The following is a 22,548-nucleotide window of genomic DNA, read 5'->3' on the forward strand; positions in this document are numbered from 1 at the left end:
CTCCAACAGAAGTAGTTAGTTTTCGACTGCATGGCCCCAAGGTTGGCCCTAACAAGTTTGCACTGCAGTATGTTGAGTAAACATTGCTAGAACAGGTTACTTCCCGTTGGATCTGATGCTATGCACCAAAAACTAGACAATAACAGTGGGCCAAATCCTGTTCTGTTATACCTATGTGATCCCACTGCAATTCTACATTGCCATTTGTGCTTCACGTCTGAATTATCTAACGGGAGAAACCTCATCCAAAGTTGTGATTATATCCATTACCATAGAGATAATATACAGATTTTTAATATGATCTCAGCTATTGGGAGAATAAGGATAATGTCTTCACTAGCAACATAAAACCACCTCCACGAGGGCAGTAACTACCAGCACTGGTGCACTGTCTACTCTACACTACCACTTTACAGCACTGAAACTTGCAGCATTTTGGGTGGGTGGGTGCTTATGTGTGTTTTTTCATACCCCTAAGCAAGAAAGTTGCAGCGCTGTAAAGTGGCAGTGTAGACAAGGCTTAAGTTTAGTGCCTTAATAAATTATAAAAGGCCCTTGGACCATTAATACTGGTTTACTTGCTTTCAATTTCCTTCTCAGTTCTTGTTTTCAAACAAAGGGTCTGACTTCCTACTTATGGAAGAGACCATGATCTGCATTGTGTTGGATTTGTTATTCAGTTTGAGACTGGCTACAAAAAGAATTATTTGATAATTAAATATCCAGGGTAAAACTGAACTGACTGGTCAGATTTCCTGCTGGCAACAGACCTAAGAAGAGACAAGACGTTCAATCTTTGGAGAGTTCTTTCTTCCTCACTTTTTTGTATTAGAAAGATGATTGAGTTTCTAGGTCTAGAAATTAGCATTAATCAGAAACTTTTATTGAAAAATAATTTTGATGAAAAAGCCACAGAATTTTTCATTTTGGGTTTTTCACCAACCCTACTAGGAATAAGCTTGACAAGTGAATTTGGGGATGGGGGAGAGGGGAGTGGGAGGTGGAGAACACAAAAAAGCAACCTCCCCAAAAGTATTCCAAGCTTCAGATAATCATGGAATTTGGAGATGAACACAACCTATAATTAGGTCGTCTTGTCCTTTTCCTGCCAATGAAGGACAATTCCCTCTTTTAAGTGACTTATACAATGAGGCTTCCCCTCTTTCTTGGGAAACTATTCCATAGTCTAAAGTGTCTTCCACAGATCTAACCTTACCCAGTTTAAAGTTATTGTTTTCTCAGCTGCGCCCCATTTATCCTGTTTATACTGCTAGATCCTCTGGGCATCACTTATCTATTCCCTCCTCCATGAGCAAGCCCAAAGGGAATACCAGCTTTCTATTCCTCATCAGCCACTCCTACTGACTGATCCACATTTAAGATGTGATTGTCTTGGGCTCTAAGATCTCTATGTAGCAGTGCATTTCTATTCAGCAAAGCACTTAATCTCATGAATGAGATGAGCAATGTTTAAACCATTTGCTGAATTAGAACCTGAGAAAAGTCCCATCACATTCTCCTGGACTCAATGGTAGAAATAAATCAATGATCCAGAGAGAAATGAACTGGAAAGATAAATGCATTAAGATTCCCCAAGGATGGAGAATGACTCTTATGTTCATTTGCCTACTTGATCCATGCTATGTTAATTTTGGCAGCATTTTCTTTTCTTTCTTTTTAAAAGAAGAGGTTGATGCAGTTAAAGCTGGTCAAAAGTTTTCCAATGAAACATTTTTACATCTGAAAATGCCATTTCATTAAAATTAAAACTTTCTACAGGAATCATAGAGGACAGAATCATTGACTGGGAGGAACCTCAATAGGTCTTCTAGTTCAGTCCCCTGCACTCAAGGCAGGAGTAAGTATTATTTATTTTAGACCATCCATGACAGGTGTCTCTAAACTGCTCTTAACAACCTCCAATGATGGAGATTCCACAACCTCCCTAGGCAATTTATTCCAGTGCTTAACTACCCTTACAATTAGGAAGTTTTTCCTAATGCCCAACCTAAACCTCCCTTGCTGCAATTTAAGCCCATTGCTTCTTGTCCTATCCTGTATCAATTTTGGTGAAATTTCATTTAGAAAAAAATTGAAACAAGGGGTTTTGATAAGGTCAACATTATCTGAATGGCACACTTAAATTTTTCATTTTGAAACAATTTTTTGTTTCAAAAGTTTATTTTATATTAGAATATAAACTAAAATAGTGAAAATTAGAACAAAAAATTTCAAATTTATGAAAACTGAACATTTTGATGGACCTAAACCAACTTTTTTTTCCAGAAATTTCATTTCATTGGAAATTTTCAATTTTTTCTGTGTTATGTGTGTTCATTCCAACTCAGAACAAAAACAAAATTTCAAAATAATGGAATTTCCCAAGGAACAAATTCTGTCTCTTGCGCAGCTCTACAATTAATATAAATGTTGATTATCTGAATCATACAAAGGTAAAATATATTTAAGGTTAATTTATATCTACATATTTTATTCATATTGCATGCAAAATAAACAAAAAATGGAACATGGAATCAGAGAACCTGCATGTTTTATGTTATATGAGGTAAGGGAGGTAAAGAACATCTGTGTTACAATATGGCACTCAAAATACCTGAAAGTATGGTTTTCTCTCTCTCTCTCTCTTTTTTAGAAAAATATTTAGATTTTTTTAAATTACTATGTTGAATGTAAGTCAGCTTCCCCTCAGACCTATTTAATCTTCATTATAAATTGATTGAGTTAAACATAACTTGGGTATTTCCAAACAGATTTATCATTTATACAAATATTCTGGAACCTGTTATGTGCCCCATCATTTATAGAAACTTGCTTCAATGCTGCTGATCCAGTGTTTTGATTTTAGTAGTTTAAGGTAGATTCCGGTCTCCTGTTGCCACATCTTTTAATGTGGCATTTGCTGGTATAATTATTAGATTCAGGAAATTTTTTTTTGCCCACCAGAGATATTGGCCCTGATTCACAGCTACAACTGGGCTGCTCTGCATCACTCTGCCACTGCAGTGACCCTCATGCTGGCATACTGGGTCACAGAAGAATCTCACCAGTGTAGGAGGATCCTCCTGTGGCAGAGAGATGCCTTAGTGGCTCCTATGCTACCTTGCCCCTTTGGCTGAAGAATAGGGCATGTATACATTCCTTAGCAATCCAATGGCCTCTTGGGGCCATTGACAGCTTGTGTAAATTGGAGCAGTTCAGATCCTGGACTGGTGCACAGCTGGCCCATGATTGGGGGGAGAGAGGTAATAAAAAATGTTTGCTTAAAGCCTCCAGCCTCTGAGCTGCACTATGTGCCCCTCATTTGCAGTGTAAGATTGTGGCCATGGCATCCTATATGCTTAAACCAGCCAGATGGATTCACATTTATTATTAGCATGAGATGCCAGAAAATGAGCTCTTCCTAAATATAAAATATATGTTTGGGTACATGCATGTATTTACGCAGTCACTAGGGGGGAAACAGTCACTAAGAAAATGACAGAACTTCAACCTTTCACTGTGAATGTGATATTGGTTCAGCTTATTACAGTTTTGACATTAACACAAGACTGTTAGGTCAAGTAAAAATTTATTGTACTGAAAAAAAAAAAAAAAACCTAAATTTCTGAGTTGCAAAAAAAGAGTTAATTTTGAGTGGTAAACTGCATGAAAATTTTGCCATTATTTTACATGGTCTTGCTACACCTTGTATTTTTCCTCACCACCACTTCATTGTACACACCTGCCACAATATATTTATTATTCAACTGAAAGTCAAGATAAGTAAAAAAACCCTCCAAAAGCCATATCATAAATAATATATTAAAAAAGTAGAGCACAGTGTAATTTGTTCCAGAATGACAATGTAATACTACTTGCTTGACATCTTTTTCTAGCCAGACCTGTTGCTTGAGCTTCAGGCAAGTTTCATTTTCCCCAGACACGCCTCTCATGCTTGTTTGTCTACTCTAAGCAAGAGTTTTCAAGCAGCTCACTAGATCCTGTACGATGTCAGTTAAAGTCTTTGGCCCTAATTTTGTATAAGTATCTGCTAATGTGGACTCTTGTCAATGGGACCCTTGTATAGATCCCACAGTAGGGTCAGGGCCTTGAAACCCTTGTATAGATCCCACAGTAGGGTCAGGGCCTTGAAACGTAACACGTATTTGCTGGTATCTCTTTGCAATTTTTACTTGTTTGACAGTTTCTCTACTCAGATGACACCAACAGATGTGCAATTCATAAGATGCATTACAATATAGTACATGTAAAACTTCAAGAACAAAACAAAAATGAAAGGACTTATATCTCTATATAAGAAGAAAAACTATTTTTGGAGGAATAACTTTGTTTTAATATCTAACAAGTTTGAAAAAAGATATTTTAACCTCTAAGTTAAAGCAAATCTAAATAAATATATATAAATCAGGTAGTCAGGGAAATACAAAAGCAACTCACTCACCTTTACAGGTCCCTAATGTGAGGTTTTCCTTTTGCTCTGATCTGTGAAGTCTTTCATTGCTAATAGTTGTAGCCTCACTACCAAACAAATGACAATCCCCAAATATAACCACCACCCCTAAGACACATGCCTACAATAATCTGGAGCCCAACCCACATATAAAAACGCTGTGATCTTATTTATCGTAATTACTCAAGTTTAACCACATACAAGTAATAAGATCTGTCAGGAAGTTAAGAACAAACTGGTCTTAATACATCCTGCTTCCTTTTCTCAGTCAGTTATACTGTTCAAATCCTAATATATGATTTGCATTTCAAACCAGTTTTGAAGAGGATTTTTACCTGGGACAGTGCCTCTAATTTCAAGTAGGTGAAAATAGACTCCAACAAAACTATTGGACTTAGGGGACAACTTCCCCTTTCAAATTGCTTTATTGCTTACCCTGGCTCCCCTACAGAAACCCACCAATGTAGAAAGTCCCCAGACTTTCCTGTTCTCCACAAAATATAATCCTGAATGTTTTATTTATTTTTTTAATCTATTTTTTTTCATGACTGTGAAAAGCCTGAATCAAATTTTTAACTATGTGGCTGCCTTGAATCTGCAGCCAGTCAGAGATGGGAACTGCCTCAATTCTCCTTTTCGTGAACCAGATGTTAACTCTCAAGCCTACTCATGATAATCAAGTTGCTAATGCTGTTAGCTATTAACAGAGATGTGGTTTAAGCTTAGGAAATCTTGAGTTCTAGCCCTAGCTCTTACACTGATTTCCTGGCTGGCCTTGGACAAGACACTTAACCCCCTTCCCCATTTATAAAATGCATATAATAATAATAATAATAATAATAATACCTATACCTTGCAGGGATTTTGTAAAAACATATTTTAAGTGCTTTAAAGATTCGAAATACTGGGCATTGTACTTCTATTATTATCTTATTACTCCATGATACAAACAAACATCAAAGGGCTTGGTTAAATCCTGAAAAGTTTATATGCTTTGTTCAATTGCATGCAGACTTCTGAAACCTTAAGGGCTTTTCAGCTTTCCCTCCCTTCCTTTACTGTTCTCCATTTTCCTATGGCAACTTCCACCTTTTCATGTTCTCTGTATGTATATATATCTTCTTACTCTATGTTCCATTCTATGCATCTGATGAAGTGGGCTTTAGCCCATGAAAGCTTATGCTCAAATAAATGTGTTAGTCTCTAAGGTGCCACAAGTACTCCTGTTCCTTTTCATTCATGCGTCCTCCCTATACATACACTTCACCTATATCTATGCACCCTACAGACTCTCTGGCTGTAATTGCTGCTTCCCCCCTATAATGTGGTCCAGCAGTTCTGGTGTAATGCCTTCTGACAAAGCTCTCACGTTCATTTCGATCCTGTCCTTTTAAACTTAACATACTTGCCTAATTAAGTTACATAGGTTCTAGCCCTAAATAACTATCCACAGCTGCTGGGAATAGATGCATTTCTGATGATAGCTGGAGCTGCTGCCAGCATAAGTAATATTACTTATGTAGCACCCTCTAACCCCACTATCTCCAGAACATTGTGTTGCCATGCAATAGAACAAAATAAATGCGGTTTAACAACACTAAAATACCATCCTCTTCAAATACAACACATTAAAAGCAACTTTTTTAAAAAACTAGACATGTTCAGTTATACAGAAGGACTGAAGGGAAAGATAATAAATACAGGGACAACATTAGTTACTTACGCCACTTTTTTAAAATGTGGGGTGGGGATGAAATGACAAGTTATTTCTGAAATTCCATGTTGCAGGGCCAATACAGGCAAAAGTGTAATCACTTTCTGGTGCACTCGTGGGAAGTCAGGAGATCTCAAATGAACCTGGGGCCAACACTGTTAATGGCTTCAAAAACTGGTACCACCTCTTTAAAGTCAATCTACCACTTTGAGTGCCTTTGTAAAGAACACATAGGGTCAGAACCTCAGCCTGAGTGCAATACATTGTGTTGCAAAGGGACTATAAAACTAGTCTACTTGGGCTATTTCCCCTAGTATAGAAGATCCTGGAGAGGCACAAAAGGGGCTCTTACTGCTGGCACAAGTTAGAGCTGACCTGAGTTACAAGCAATTAGAATAATGGCATTTTCAACTAACGGTTTAACAACATACAGAGTGGTGATATGCACAATGAATTACATGAATTGCAATGATCACATATTCAAAACAGACAATTGACTTTATGCTCTTACAAATAAACACACTCAACTTGTTAATTTGAATCTGAGATTGCACATTCCAATAAACAATCTCTTTAAAATACTTTAAATATAAAATTATGTCAACGCAATGCTCTGGCTGATATTCACAAAATGTAGATGGCATTCCCATGCAGTAACTCCACCACAGGGCACATGAATATTAAGACTCAGTGGCTATTGGGACCTTAACTGAATTTCCTGACTCATGTTTGTACTAAATCTCATCCTTAAATATAAAATCCTACGTGAATGTAATGGCATGCAGCAAAATGAAATTTCTTCAGCTCCGCTCTCAAAAATGCTTTATCAACTATGGACAACTCTTTGGTCCTTTCAGCATAGTTTTAAATTCCACAGGGCTTTGTTTTTGTGAAAACTTAAATATTTACTTTGCTGCTTATTTTTGGTCTTCACTAACAGCTATACAAATTGGTTTTGTTTAGCCCCTGTAGCATTCAAGAATTGGATAAATAAGTACTTATCCGATATGTTGTCAAAATTACATGGATAAGAGAGCTAATACTGTCCACCATTAATAAAAGAAAACTTGAAACTTCTGACTGATCTTGCAAATCCTCCCATCAAAAATGCATTAATTATGCATTACTGCATTGTGTGGAGTAACAATACTCTGAGAACTTTATAGCTAAGTATCACTTACACTGTCAAAAAACATTTTCATTTCAAAAATGTTTCTAATTAGAAAACTACCACTGTCTTGGCATTTCAAGCAATACAAACAATAATATAAGACACTGCTTTGGATTTAAGCAGGACAAAACACTAGAAATCTGCTTATTATTTTAGCAGAAAAGAGCCTAAGGGAACAGTTCACACACATCCACAGGGACATAGTTCAAGCTGGATGATCTCTAATATCTCTTTTCCAGCTCTAACCTTTAGGATTCTATGAATAAGTTAACCTAGCTGTAACAGTTAAATGCAATTATAAATTATGCTTCCCATCCCTTATTTTATTTTTGTTATCCTCCATATGGAAAAAGTTGCTTAGTGTCTTTTTTTTTTTTTTTTTAGAAGAGCAAGTATCTAACGAGCCAAAAAACACAAACACAAATACAAAGACATATAAGATAATCAGTGTTATATGGAAGGCAGGTCCAGGATTATGGTTCATCTTGCAGTATTGCCAACTCCAAACATGCAAAACTCCATGGGTCAGGCCACAAAAAAATCATGAGTTTTAAAAACCTATAAACGTTGGGTTCTTTTTCATTGCCCTCTGGTGTTTTAGGCTTTAGGATATACTGAGCTCACATTTTCAAGCTTTTTTCCAAAACTACAACGGGCTAGAAACGTTCTTAAAAATAAACAACTAACTAACTAACTAAATAAAGCTGAAATTCTCAGGTATACACTTGACTTCCAGGAAAATACCAAATATTGTGCGAGTAGATAAAATCATGAGAGTTGGCAACACTATGTCATGATACAAAGGGGACATTCAAACAAATTGAAAGGTGGCAAATTTAAAACTGATACTAAGAAACACTTGTTCTACACATTCCACCTGTGGAACTCATTTCCACAAGATATCACTAAGAGCAAAAGTTTAGTAGGATTTGAGAGAAATTGGACATTTATACAGTTAATAAGAAGATCCAGGGTTACAACAGTACATATTTAAAACAAACCAACAATTTTGCTTCAGGGCATAAACCAACCTTTAACTATTGGGGGTCAGGAAAAAGCTCTCTCTTGGGGCCATAACTGCCTGCTATGGGGTTTCTTGCATCTTCCTCTGAAGCAGTTGGCTCTGGCTACTGTGGGAGACAGGCTATTGGACTATATGGAATCTTGGTCTGATCCAGTATGATAATTCCTATGTTCCTATTTTTGTTTTCTTTATTTTAGTAGATCTTAGAATTAGAATATATTCTTAAAACTTATTACCATGTTATGGACTGAATTCAGCAAAGTACGTAAGCACCTGCATTAAAGTCAAAGAAAGCAAAGCAAGTCCTTAAGTGCACTGGTGAATCAGGTACTTTTGCCTTAAAGATAAGATACCCAAATTGAGTCTTCAAAAGCTAACTGTCTGAAAACGTGGATGATTTTTTGCATTATATCTGATGGTACATTGGCAGGGGCCACTGTAGGAATTCTGATGTGTCAGGCAAACCTGCAGATGCCTGACCCTTACCATCTCACAGTGATCCACAAACACTGAAAATGCTGCATTTGGCTGCCGACAATTCCTCAATGTTAAGCTGCAGTATTCTCAGGGCTAGCTCAATGGCTCCAATGCTGGGGGGTGGAACTGCATTAGGAACATAGGCTAGCAAGTGACTAAGGCTAGGTCTACACTACCCACCTGAATCGGCGGGTAGAAATCGACCTCTCGGGGATCGATTTATCGCGTCCCATCGGGACGCGACAATCGATCCCCTAATCGACGCTCTTACTCCACCAGCGGAGGTGGGAGTAAGCGCCGTCAACAGGAAGCCGCGGAGGTCGATTTTGCCGCGGTCCTCACAGCGGGGTAAGTCGGCTGCGATATGTCGAATTCAGCTACGCTATTCACGTAGCTGAATTTGCGTATCTTAAATCGACTCCCCCCTGTAGTGTAGATGTAGCCTGAGATTCAGCCCTAGAAAGGGCTTTGAATGCAGTCCATTAGTTGGATCACCAGTATGAATCCAATACTTCACGGGATGCTCTAGGGTCTGCAACTGATTTCCAAAACTAGTCTCTTATAACTGACCCCATCGGACCATGCATGTACCTGGCTTTGATTTGCGACACCCTACTCATGGGTCATTCTGAACCAATTTTGAAAAGGCCAGGGTCAATGTGCAGCTTTCACACCTGGGGCCAAAGAGAGGCTCCCACATGGGGCTGTGGCCAAAAACAATGTCTCACATCATTATCAACTGATCAGATTTGATGGTGGTTTGAGGGCTCTGCACTTAGCTGATGAGGCTGCCACAAAGTGGCTTGTCAAGCTCTGCATCTGATAAGATGACAACTCACAAACACTTACTGAACAGTCTGCTAACCCCAATACCATCTTTATTACACTAATTAACCACCTGTTTTACCAGTATGCATGAGCTGAGCTGACTCTGCCTCCCCAGCAGCCCTTGTCAGTAGAACCTCTAATCCAGGTCTTGTGTGTCCATCAAGCCACATGAGTAGAGCGTGGATTTCAATCTCACTGCAAACATAAGGTCTCCCTTGAGTTATAAAGCCCTGCTTTCTCTGTGAGAGGACCTCGTACCTCCAGTTTGATTTACCATGGTTTGAATCATGTACTCTAGATTGGGATGCACCAACCCCTATAGCAGTGAAACTCACTTAGCCCTTTAATGTGTCTCCTGAGGTTCTTTGCAGCACATATTAAAACACTGTGTGATTTAATTATTAACCAATCTAAGTTATTAACCTATATATCTATATAAAAAACTAAATATTTCCTTTGTCATATTGTTTAAATACGAATATACACTACTATAGCAAATGAAACAATGAGTTCACACTACTGTGGCTCTTTTGGGTAATGCTGATTGTGAATTCGGCTCCTAAACCACTGAAGTCTGAGTATCGCTGCTATAGGCTACCTGAGACTGTTATAATTCATACTATACTTGTTAAGATCTAACAAAGGTACAGAGAGTGTAGAGAAGAGATGGGTTTTCACAGCAAGTCACAGGTACCTTAGAGAGAGATCAGAGACCAGAAAACTGGCAGAGGGAGCCAATTAATTTAAAGTCCTATATTGATCTAAAATGTATGCATTCAAAAACAAGGATTAGGTTCAAAACAGTTTTTTCATTTTATAAAACATGATTCTCCCCATTTGACAAAGATATTTGCACAGCCCTGAAAATTATGATGGTTAGAGGGAGCACAAAATAACGGCACTGCTTATTCACTTTCTTTCAAAGTAACGGTTTAGATGCAGAAGATATTCCCTACCAAATTATAACAATGTTAAGGAAAGATAAATGTTGGGCTTCAAATTCTTGAGTGTCCCTAATTGCTTTTAAAAAATGCTCCTTTGTGTCATGGACATTTTTTTACCCATTCAAGGTGTACTTCAGAGCTCATTTTTACCACTAATTGTGGAACTTGAAGCCTCAATCCTTATTGGAGTTGCTATATTAAGGTCCAGGAAATCTGCATTACTCCAAAATAAAAAATGCATCTCACTTTGTTACTATTTCCCAATTTTATTTGACAGTGGATCTTTTAATGTCATGACGACACCAATGCACCATATGAAGTAACGTTTTTTTTTTTCTTATACAATGAAACAGGGTGAGTTGCTCAGATTTTCCAGGTTATTTGCTACCGCAAGAAACTACGTGGCTAGAAATTATACAATGCCCTGGCCCCTGCCAGATTACAGGGTGCAGTGAATTGATTTGTGACTCATCTCCCTGTTCTACAACATGAAAAGAAAATATAGCAGGATTAGAGTTTAGTAACTAGTGAGATATGACTTCACCTGGAACACAAATAGAGAACAGCTTTAGGAATGCGGTCACCGACTTAGCAAATGTTTTGTCATTTTATCCCACCGAAGGGTTCACGATTCAAACAAAACCACAGTTCCTACATTGAAACACAGCCATCTATTCTCTCTTGATGCATGCACATTCTTTCCACAAATTACTCTATGTGCACACGTTTATGGAAGAAGGTGCACTCTGTTATCAATACTACACATACAGCATGCACAAAATTGTATAACCTTAATAGCAAATGTGCTAATGAAATGCATTCTATGAATTATTGATAGGAAACTCTCCAGGTATAACTGTAATGGGGCAGCTGCCCCTCACTGGCAGAAATGGGATTAAAAGCAACCCTAGGGAGGCTGTGACAGAGGCAGACAATTAGAAAGGGGCTGAGAGGAGCAGCCAATCATGGCCCAGCAGGCTCATATAAGAAGGCTAAAGGGCAGAGCAGTAGCTGACTGGTGCACAAGGGGAGAAGAACAGCACCTGGGACAATTCAGTGCTGCAAGCAGGGACTGGGGGAGCTAGAGAAAGCTCTTGGCAGGCTGTTAGGGTCTGGAGGCTGAGGCCATGAGGTAAGGGCAGAAAAGGGTGCTGGAGCCACATGGGAAGGGGCCCCGGGACAAAGGCCTGTAATTGCCACTGAGGTAATGGCTGGACAGAGATTGCAGGTTCCCCAGAAGGGGGGGAACACAGAGTGTGGCACAGCCGGAGGGCAGTGTCGCTGAAGAGGACCCCGCAGTCCTGGAAATGGCATGGAACGAAAGGGACGGCAGCGAGGCCCACCAGAAGAGGGCGTGCTGGCAAGAAGAGCTAATTCCTATGACAGCCGGCAGGAGGCACCATTGTGGTGTGTCCCACCCCATCACAATAACATTAACACAGAGAGAACCTAAATCAAAGAACCCTATAAAATAAATGCACCTGTGAGGTCACTAGGTTATGAATAAGGCTCAGTGTTTGTCACGGAGGTCACGCAAGTCACTGATTCCGTGACCTACGTGACTTCTGCAGTGGCTAGTGTGCCTGGCCCGGGGGCCGCCTGAACAGCTCAGGCAGGCCCTGGGCCAGTCGCACCAGCTGCTGCTGGGGCAGTCTCCTGTCCCCCCTCCCCGGCCTCCCAGCTGCAGAAGTTTGGGAGGCTCAGGGCCGGAGATTGGGGTGCGGAGTGGTGTTTACCTAGGGCAGATTCCCTGGAAAAGCTACAGGAACTCCCCTCCTACAGCTCCTAGCTCCACCTGCTGCCTCTGCCTGCAGGCGCCATCCCTGCAGCTCCCATTGGCCGCCGTTCCCAGCCAATGGCAACTGCAGAACCGGGGCTTGGGGCGGAGCAGAGGCAGCACGTGACGCTCAGGAGCCAGGTAGGGAGCCTGTCCCAGCATGCTTCCCTCCACCCCACCCCAAGCCTTCTCCCCAAGCTTTAGTCAGGGCTATATAAGTAAAAGTCATGGCCAGGTCAAGGGCCGTGAATTTTTGTTTACTGCCCGTGACCTATCCATGACTTTTACTAAAAATACCCATGACTAAAACGTAGCCTTAGTTATGAACTCTTTATCTGGCTGGGGACTACCACAGAAACTAGCTCCAGTGGACAGTGAAGTATAATGGCAATTGTCAGATTCCTCTATGTTTCAGAGAAGCTGCTCAAAAAAAGGTTAATACCCAGGCCCAAAAAAGCTAGTTGATGTCATGCTGGCAGGGATTTTCAACCAGTAAAAAGCAGAGGGGGCTCAGGCCACAGAGAAGAACAAAGTCCTAAAACAGACACAATGACTCAGGCCTGATCTACAATGAAAACTTAGGTCAACATAGCGACCGTACTCAGGGAGGTGAAAAATCCACCCCCTTGAGTGCTGGAGCTATGCCGACCTAACCCCAGTACAGAGGCAGCTAGGTTGTCCCAGCACTGCAGGAAGCGACTACGCTGGGGGGTTCCAGTGGCATAGCTACAGGGTCGGAGCTATGCCTCTGTAGTGCCTGTAGTGTAGACATGGCCTAAGCTTCTTGGGACTGTCTTTGAAACAAAAACAAAAAAAATTTTAAAAAAAGGTGTGTTCTTAACTTGAGTTAAAGTCCTAGTAAAGTTAAGGCAATTGTAGTTTTCACATGAGTTAACGGGTTGAGTTGAAGCCGGCTTTAAATAAATATTACATTTTTAAAGTGAATACTAAGATATCTTTTTGACTTTGTAAAGGTTTAATGATTTAATTAACATTTTTCTCCTTGAAGTGCTTTGTGAAGCCATTTGTAAGTAACTGGATACATCATCAGGCTTATTTAAAGATGATGCCCCCTGCTCCTGGGAACACACACAGAATTCATGTTGATTGGAGCTGACAATATGGAGGGTTTTGTGTTAAGATTTGTAACTTTAAGCCTCAGTAGTTAGCTATTATGAAAGTTTCCAGAAGATACATCTGTGAACACGGAAGAGAGGAATTTCAGATATACAGCAAGCATCTTTCCAGAAACACCAAGATCCTACAGGCGAATCCTTACTTGGACTAAAACCAGATTCAATCAGGAGGGCATTATTAAAATCACTGGACCTGATATTACATTGGATTCCTGAATGAGGTCTTCTCTAGATGGAGCATTTTGTTTCATTATTGATAAACTGAGGTTTGCAGTATTGATCATCTACAGATTCAAGTTCAGTTATTGTCAGTCTGCTCCAGTGCACAGTAGCAAAGTCCCAGACAAGTCCAGCACAATTTGGACATATTGCGCTTACAGAAAAATCAAAGCTGGGAGTCTTTGCTTACATAACTGTATCTATTTCACTGAAAACAATTAGACATACTGGTCACTTCTTGTGAATGATCTTAAAAGGAGAATTTCAAGGAGTTTAAACTGTTTCAGATTTGAAGGTCAGGTTTAAGCCTTGTTTACAAATGAAAGCTCACTGATTTGCTCAATCGGAATAGATTTAAGCTTAATTGATACCAGGCACTCAACAGATCTAAGAGTGTCCATGCAATGGGGGTGCATTTGTTTAAATAAAATCAGTTTCTAAATTAATTAAATTAAGTTGATACAAGTTTTGTTTTTAGACAAAGCCTGTCTACACTACAAAGTTAAGTCGACGTAAGGCAGCTTATGTCAACTTAACTATGGAGGTGTAGATGCTACAATGCCCCATTTGCCACTGTAACTTGTCTGCTACATCGACCTAATAAAAATCATCTCCATGAGAGGCATAGTGCTTAGAGCAGGGGTTCTCAACTGGGTGTCGGGACCCCTCAGGGGGTTGCGAGGTTATTACATGGGGGGGTCGCAAGCTGTCAGCCTCCACCCCAAACCCAGCTTTACAGTTTGCTCTGTGTGGACAGTTCACATCAAATCTTCCCAGCTGACCATGCTGGCTTCCTAGCAAACGCGCTCCTTCGTGGAGTACACTGGAGGTGATGGATCTCCTGGTCTGTGGGGACAGGAGGCTGTACAGGAACAGCTTTGTTCCAGCCGTGGGAACTTTGATATCCATGGCCAAATCACTCGAGGCATGGTGGAGAAGAGCTATGATAGAGACATGCAGTGGTGCCATGCAAAAAATCAAGAGGCAGAGGCAAGTGTACCAGAAAGCAAGGGAGGAAAATAGTTGCTCTGGTGCAGAGCTGCAGACATGCCGCTTCTACAAAGAGCTGTACGCCATCCTTGGCGGCAACCTCACCTCCACCGTCAAGAGCCCCGTGGACATTTTGGGGAGGCTGGAGTCAGTGACCACCACAGTGAACCTCAAGGACAATGTGCTGGACAAGGAAGTGGAGGCCAAGGAGGATGGAGGATAGTTGACAGGGAGATCTGGTGACTTGGCAAACCAGAACCTCTTTTTGACTTCGGAGCAGTCTAGCCAGTCCTAGCAGTCCAGCTCCGGCAAGCTGAATGCAGGGAAGGGAACATCTGGTAAGTACTCATTCTGCTTCAATAGTGCAGGGACACATCTGGTCATGTGCTGCTTTGTTAATCATGCTAGAACAGGTACTGAAATAACCAACACAGGTACAGTTTGGATCTGCTTCTCATTCCCCTGGACAGCTATGCAGATGGGGCCCTGCAGAAAAGCTTGTTTATGCACATTAGGATATTCCGTGAATCCTCCATAGAGATCTCTAGGAAACTTTCCTGGAGGTAATCTGCAATTCTCTGCCAAAAAGCTTCTTGGGAGGACTGCCTTGTTTCTTCCCTTGTGGTAGGAAACTTTGCCGCACCACTCAGCAATTACTTCAGCAGGCACTACAGCAGCACACATGCTAGAAGCATACGGACCTGGTCTCCAGCCACAAGCATTCAGGAGCTGACCCTTGCAGCCTCAGTTAACCTCAAGAGTGAGATATCAGCTGCAATCACCCCCACCTGTGGAAAACGGTGTCAGTATTCAGAACAGTAGCCCTATGCTCTTGAACTGATACTCCAGTGCTCTCCCCATCTTGTCCCAACTTGCCCCTTCCCCCCTAGGCCAAACTCACTATGGCTGGGGTTACCATCATGATGTATGGCTGCCAAGGGAAAGTGAGAAAGTTGCGCTTGTAACTTGTTTGGATCACTGACAATAGGACCTCTGTCTATCCATCAGATAAGAAGAAACAAGAGGAGACAGGAAGACATGTTGCGGGAGGTGCTGCAATCCCTCTGGTGCCTCGGACTGTGAGCAGAAAGCATGGAGAGAGGCAACCAATCCAAATTGCGGATGGCTAGTCAGGATAGGAAACGGGCAAAAATAGATGGTAACACTGCTCAGGGAGCAAACAGACATGCTGCGGTCCCTGACTGAACTTCAGGCTGAAAACATCTGTACTCGCCTACCCCTGCAGCCTATACCAAACTGCCTTCCAGGACCTCCCCACATTCTCCCCCCACACATTCCTCGTATCTTCTAGACCACAGCAGTAGCCCCAGGTACTCCACTCCAAGGGAGATTTTTCACAATCAGAGCAGGACATACACCCAAATGTGCCTGGGATTTTACTATTCCTTCCCCTTTGAAGATACTTTCCCCGGTAGATATGAAGCTTACGTTACTATGACATAGATATGTTTGCACGGGAGTGGAATAAACATGTACTTATGGAAAGTGAATGAATCTTTTAGTCTCCAACATATGGGGATTGCTGCTAAAATTCAGGGACAGTACAAATAGGTGCATTTGCACGGGTTATATTAGCGCACACATAATAATCACTACAAAGTTCATACCATGGTGTAAAAAAACAATGCCTGGCTCAACACATTACAGCAACTGTGGCTCAATGCTAAAATGCTCCCTCAAAGCCTCCTTGATCTGAATAGTTCCCCGTTGAACCCCTCTTACGGCACTAGTATCTGGCTGCTCAAAAGCAGCCGATCTACATCAACGCTTCCAACTACCCTCCCCGGGGGAAACTTCTCCCCCTTGGCTTCACACATTATGAAGTGCACAGCAAGCACAGATGACCATGAGGATATTTTTCTTGTGGAGGTCTAAGCTGCCAAGGAAACAGCACCAGCACCCCTTTAAGCAGACAAAGGCACATTTAACAGTCATTCTGCACCTACTGAGCCTGTTCAACTGCTCCTTGCTGCTGTGGTGTAAGGCTTCACGAGCCATGGGATCAAGGGGTAGGCTGGGTCTCCCATTGGCATTTCCACATCCCCAATGGCTGTTCCCTGCTTGCAGCTTTTTGTATAAGCCAGTGTTCCTAAAGATGCGTGCATCATGCACCTTTCCTGACCAGCCTGCATTGATGTCGGTGAAACGACCCCGGTGATCCACCAGCACATGCAATACCATAGAAAAGTAGCCCTTTCAGTTGATGTACTTTGTCGCCAAAATGGGGACATGCATGCCATCTATTGCCCCACTGCAGTTAGGGAATCCCATTGCTGCCAAACTATCCATTATTTTATGCACATTGCCCAGAAACACAATCATTCGTAGCAGGAGGCGATTAATGGCCCTGCACACTTGCATCACTGCAATCCCCTCGGTGGATTTCCTCACTCCAAACTGATTTGCGACTTATTGGTAGCAGTCTGGCGTTGCCAGCTTCAAAAACAGCGGTTGCCAGCTTCAAAAACAGCGATCGCCACTCGCTTCTCCACCATTACAGCAGCTCTCATTTTGGTGTCCCTGCGCCGGAGGGCTCTGAGAAGCTCTGCACACAATCTCAGGAAGGTGGCTCTGCGCATCTGAAAGTTTTGCAGCTACTGCTCAACATCTCATATCTGCAAAAATGATGCGATCCCACCACTTAGTGTTTGTTTCTCATGCCCAGGACTAAATATCCCCATGAGCGACTGCTCCGTGAATGTCCACAGCAATCTTGAGTTTTTTCTGTCCATAGGACACAGCAGGGCAGACACCATGACATCATCATCATCATCATCAGAATCACAGCTCATGAAATATTGCAGGATCAGGTGCATTGTGTTCAGAACGCTCATCACAATACTGGAGAGCAGTGCGAGATCCAAGATTTCAGAGAGAGATGGCAAGTGTGCAGTTTACAGGGGCTGTTGAAAAGGGGCGCAAAATGTATTATGAAGCCCATGGAATGATAGAATGGAGAAAACTGCCTCATGGGATGCTGAGCTGTCATGAGGCATTGCAAACCTTTCCTAGAACAAGCTGTGGAAGATGGTGGCAAACTGCCCAGTAGAATAGCTACCCACAGTGGACAGCTCTCTGTGTCGATGTAAGAGCTGCTACTGTGGACGCGCTCAGCCAACATAAGGAGCATAGTGTGGACATGCAACAGCAATGTAATTACAGCAGTGGCTGTATGTTGACAGAACTTAAACCGACTTAACTTTATAGTGTAGACATCACCTAAGCATACTGTGTCCTGTGGGGAAATAGAACAGGGGGGCCTTCTTTTCAATAGCCAGAGCTGTGAATCTGAAGGCCCCGAAATAAACCCTCCAACAGAGTTCTGTTATGCTGACTGCCCTTACACAGAGCAGTACAGGCCTAAGCCTGAGCAAGACTGAACAACATGGTTGGGGGGGGGGGGGGAGAGACACGGAACAATGCTAAAGGCTACAACAAGAAACTGCTTTAGCAACATAATAATCACAAGTTTATGAAACCGCTCAAAAAATAGAATATCCACTTACATTAAGAAATTGCTTTGCAAAGAGCTGATCATTCTTGCAGTTGCAGCTATCAGCTGGAATTGGAAAATTTTGCAATCTGCAAATTAACCAATCATAGATCTTCTTTTGGCGTCCCATGATAACCACCCCCCCAACCCTTAACTGAAAAACCATGGGAAATAACATGTGCCTTGCCGAGAAATGTACCCAAACTGGTGCCAAGTACCACCCCTGGGGAAAACCGCCAAGCGCCCCTCTACCCAAATAAACACCCATTTCTCGGAAAATAATGAGGAAGGTACCGGTGGCGGGGGTGGGGGGCGGAGGGACTGACTCCAACCCCAGTTTCTTTACTTAGGACGTATTGTTTGTACTTTGCTTGCAGTTTAATGAAATAAAAACCCGCCTGCGAGCGGCCCTCAGGGTGTCAGTTTTCGAACTGCACCCCAAGCGCGTTTGGTACGAATTGCAATAAAGGCCTCAGGCTCTGAGTCTGGGAACTAAAATCAGTGCGTGGTTGATTCTTTCCACGTCAGTCCTATATATTGTTGTGTGTCCCTATTCAGTGGACCACAAGGAAACAGCCAACCTACCAAGTCAAATCAGAATGGAAAAAAATTATGAAAATTTATCTGCATATTCTTGTTTCCTTTCTCTCTTTTGTCTGCAAGACATCTTAATTCAGTCGGCAACTACATCACTTCCATTGGCAGTGATCCGTACCTAAAAATTTAGTGCCAGATTCTGCTCCCCTTACTCACATTGAGTGAGTAGTACCTTCCTCCTTTCATAATCCTATTGGCAGAATCTGGACCATAGATAAAACTGTACCTCTAATATTCATTTTACCACAGCTAATTTCTAAACCAAACACTTAGAACTCACATCAAACTGAGTTTCTTTAGCTGGATGAGGAACAAAGTTTAGCAATTACAGGAAGAAAGCTTTCCATAAGGAGAGCAGAACTACAAGTGAAGCACAGATAGGTAATCTGACATTCAAAAGCAGCACTGTGCCTTTTTAAAATTTGCATAGGGAGAAACTGGTAACCTTTTCCAGCTCAAGGAGTGGTGAGAAAGTTTGGCATTCCCCTCATTATTTTCCAGTAAACTCAGATAGAAGTCTGAATACTGAAATAGCTAGAGACTGATTAATAGCTCAATTACTCACCTATTGAAGTCAGTAGCAGATTTTCAACTGACTTCAGTGGTAACAGGAGGCAGCTCTTAATGGGTATGTGATGAGATGCCTGGGATCCCTAATGGTGTCTCTCATGAAGAAGCTGTATTTGTACATGGGGAAACATGTTGTTTATCTAGAAAAGAGATCTTAACATCATCAGTCATACAGAGAACTTACTGAAGTGCTCAGCTTGGCTATTTAATACCTGACTAAAAGATTATTTGTTCCTCTCCCCCGACAGCTGAAGTAAAACTAGATGCATAGCTACTTGAAGTTTGCTTGAGTACTTAGTGCAATCTTTTTATGGGTCTACAAAAGAATTTAAGTGCCCAGCATGCTGCAAACAGTCAGTCTGATATATTTGGTGTCATGTGATGCGAGAGAGAAATTAGAAAGCTTTTGTTATATATAGCACCTTTTATCATAAGAATGCCTTCCATGCCTGAAGTTCTTACTAACCACAAAGCAGACCATGCTATGTCCATCATCCATTGGGGGAGACCTTTTACACATTTCTACGCAAGTGTAAACTATTACCAAATTAACATATATACTTACAAGGAACAAAATTCTCTAAGCAGTTTAGCAGATAATAGTTATACACCTAAAGATTTGTTTCACTACATAACTTTACAAGGTTTAAAATACTTAAAAAAAAAAAAAACATAACTAAGATGATACCTTCATTTTAAAATATAAATTTTCAAAACTTTCTGGCAAAACCATTCAAATGTGAACTGTATTGATCAGTCACCTGAAACATGAATGAATTTCCATTTCTTTATGCCACACTAGATAGAAACTTTGCCACGTTAGATAAGACAAAAGCAAGATACCACAAAGCTACTGACCTATACAGCATGCCATTTTCCGTCACGTTAATGGAAGTTTCTGGGCACACTAATGGCACTAGCGAAAGACTGAAGCCTTGTCTACACTACAAATGCTTTGCTGATGTAGCTATACTGGCAGAGCCCCCAAGTGTAGACACAGCTTCGGCTGACAGAAGGACTTTTTCTCTTGGTGTAGTAACACCGCCTCCCCAAATAATAAATTACTTATGCCACAAGCAGTAATTTTCTGTCAGCCTAGCTGCACCTACATTGGCAGTTATGGAGATATACCTATCTCATAGAACTGGAAGGGACCCCAAAAGGTCATCAAGTCCAGCCCCCTGCCTTCACTAGCAGGACCAAGTACTGATTTTGCCCCAGATCCCTAAATGGCCCCCTCAAGGATTGAACTCACAACCCTGGGTTTAACAGGCCAATGCTCAAACCACGGAGCTATCCCTCCCCAGCTATGTTGGCAAGGGGGATGTGGGTTTTCTCACACTGGTCACTGACAGCGCTATGCTGACAAAACTTCGTAGTGTAGCCCAAACCTTACTTATTTTAGATTATTGTGGTACGTACTTTGGGGCTCTTGAAAAACAGTGAATAATAGAACATTAGTAAAAATTACTTACAAGTGTTCAACCAAGCTGTTCAATTAACTAATGAATTTAGCTTAATATCAGGGCCACATGCCAGTCCCAAAACAGAATGTGATGATGACACACTAAATCTAACTAATACTCTGGTACCTTTGTATGAGAAAAAATTAAATTTGACCATGCACCGTAGAATTTCCACAAAGTGGGACATGGTCCTGTGTAGCTGATTATTTACAGAATTCTGCTAATGCCATTTACAAACTTATATTATTCAAATTACAGTTGGACTTAAAATATGCTAGGGGCTGTACAGACATAAAAGGAAGACAGTCTCTTCCCCCAAAAGCTTAAAAGGATAACACATACAAGCCATATGTTCAGGTGGATAATCAGTATGTCTTGAAGTTGTTTTGGAAGGGGTCGGGATGAGCGGGGCGTTGGTTATATAAATTAATCCCCAATTATCCCTTCTACCCAGCCATTTTTGGATAGCTAATTTCCTGTAGGTGTCAGTAGAAATTGGTCTCGGGGAGGGATATGAATGTGAAGAGAGTGACATTGCACATCAGCTCAGGAGGGGTGTTCCATGCATAAAGGGTGGCGTGGAACACAGCATAGCAATGGTTGTGTAAGAGGTGAACAGGGGGACCCCACATCATTACTGACAGAGCAGAGGAGGTGACATGATAACAGACTGTACCTATTATCATCTAGAGGTCTAATATTGGGTCTGAGAGCTAGAAGTGTAATATTACCAAATACTTAGCTCTTATGTAGCACCTTTCATCAGGTCTCAAGCCACTTTACAAAAGTCGATGACTATCATTATACCCATTTTATGTATGGAGAAAACTGAGGTATAGAAGTGAATTGCCCAAGGTCACACAACTTGTCAGTGACAGAATTAGGAATACAGGCCAGATCTCCTGACTCCTACTTCACTAAACTGTCCTGCTCACTAAACTACACTGCCTCAAATACAGCTGTTTTACAAAATATAAACATAATGAACCGGGTTCACCCCATATGAAATCTGCTACCGGAGCAGAATAAGAAGGGTTCATGGCCATGGCTCTGTGTGTGTGTGACTGCCTGTCCATACATTAATGAAAAATTATAAAAACTAACTAGATTCTATATGATGATGGGGACTAAATACTCAAACTAGTTCGCTGTTCTGTGGACAGCTCAGTCATTTTGTCTTAGACTCGTGAGCAAATCTAATGTAAAATGCCCAAAAAAGCTTTTTGAAGGGCTGTGTACATCAGAGTGTTTGATATTATGAATAAAAGCCATCTTAACAGTTTTCAGATTGTGAAAGCTGGATCTAGAGACAGTCACATTTCTGTACTCTTTTCGCCCTTTTTATTTTTATCTCCACATCCTGAGTCTAGATAGTAATAACCCAATATGCTGGCAACTATGAGTAAAAAATATTCTTTATTCCCATTTGATTTAAAAACTCCCATTAGTGAGAATGTGCACTGAGGGGAGTATATATTATTTGAATTCATATTTTATGATGCATGTATAGTTTGTGAAAATCTTATGTTCATGCTCAAGTTGTCAGACTTGTTTCTAAATAAATATTTTAATTGACTACGGCAATTCTTTCCGCTGCACAAACAGGAATCCATTCTCTCCAATAATACAACAGATTATGAGGAAGTACCT

General features: G+C 41.2%; 1 protein-coding gene across 9 annotated transcripts in view; it reads right to left on the reverse strand.

Annotated features, from left to right (window-relative positions):
- PPFIBP2 (PPFIA binding protein 2) overlaps positions 1 to 22,548 on the reverse strand; it is a 189,600-nt gene that overhangs the window by 148,316 nt on the left and 18,736 nt on the right. For 6 of the 9 annotated variants that reach the window (XM_054025784.1, XM_054025792.1, XM_054025791.1 and 3 more), the window contains exon 2: positions 19,428 to 19,539. The exons of 2 other annotated variants lie outside the window; for them this stretch is intronic. The gene's annotated coding sequence lies outside the window, so the exon portion shown is untranslated. Of the gene's footprint in view, positions 1 to 4,462; positions 4,538 to 19,427; positions 19,540 to 22,548 lie in introns of those variants that run through there. One more of the 9 variants, XM_054025786.1, reaches the window with a different exon arrangement.

Source organism: Malaclemys terrapin, chromosome 4 (genome assembly GCF_027887155.1).
Source record: "Malaclemys terrapin pileata isolate rMalTer1 chromosome 4, rMalTer1.hap1, whole genome shotgun sequence".
In the NCBI taxonomy this organism is placed as follows: Eukaryota; Metazoa; Chordata; order Testudines; family Emydidae; genus Malaclemys; species Malaclemys terrapin.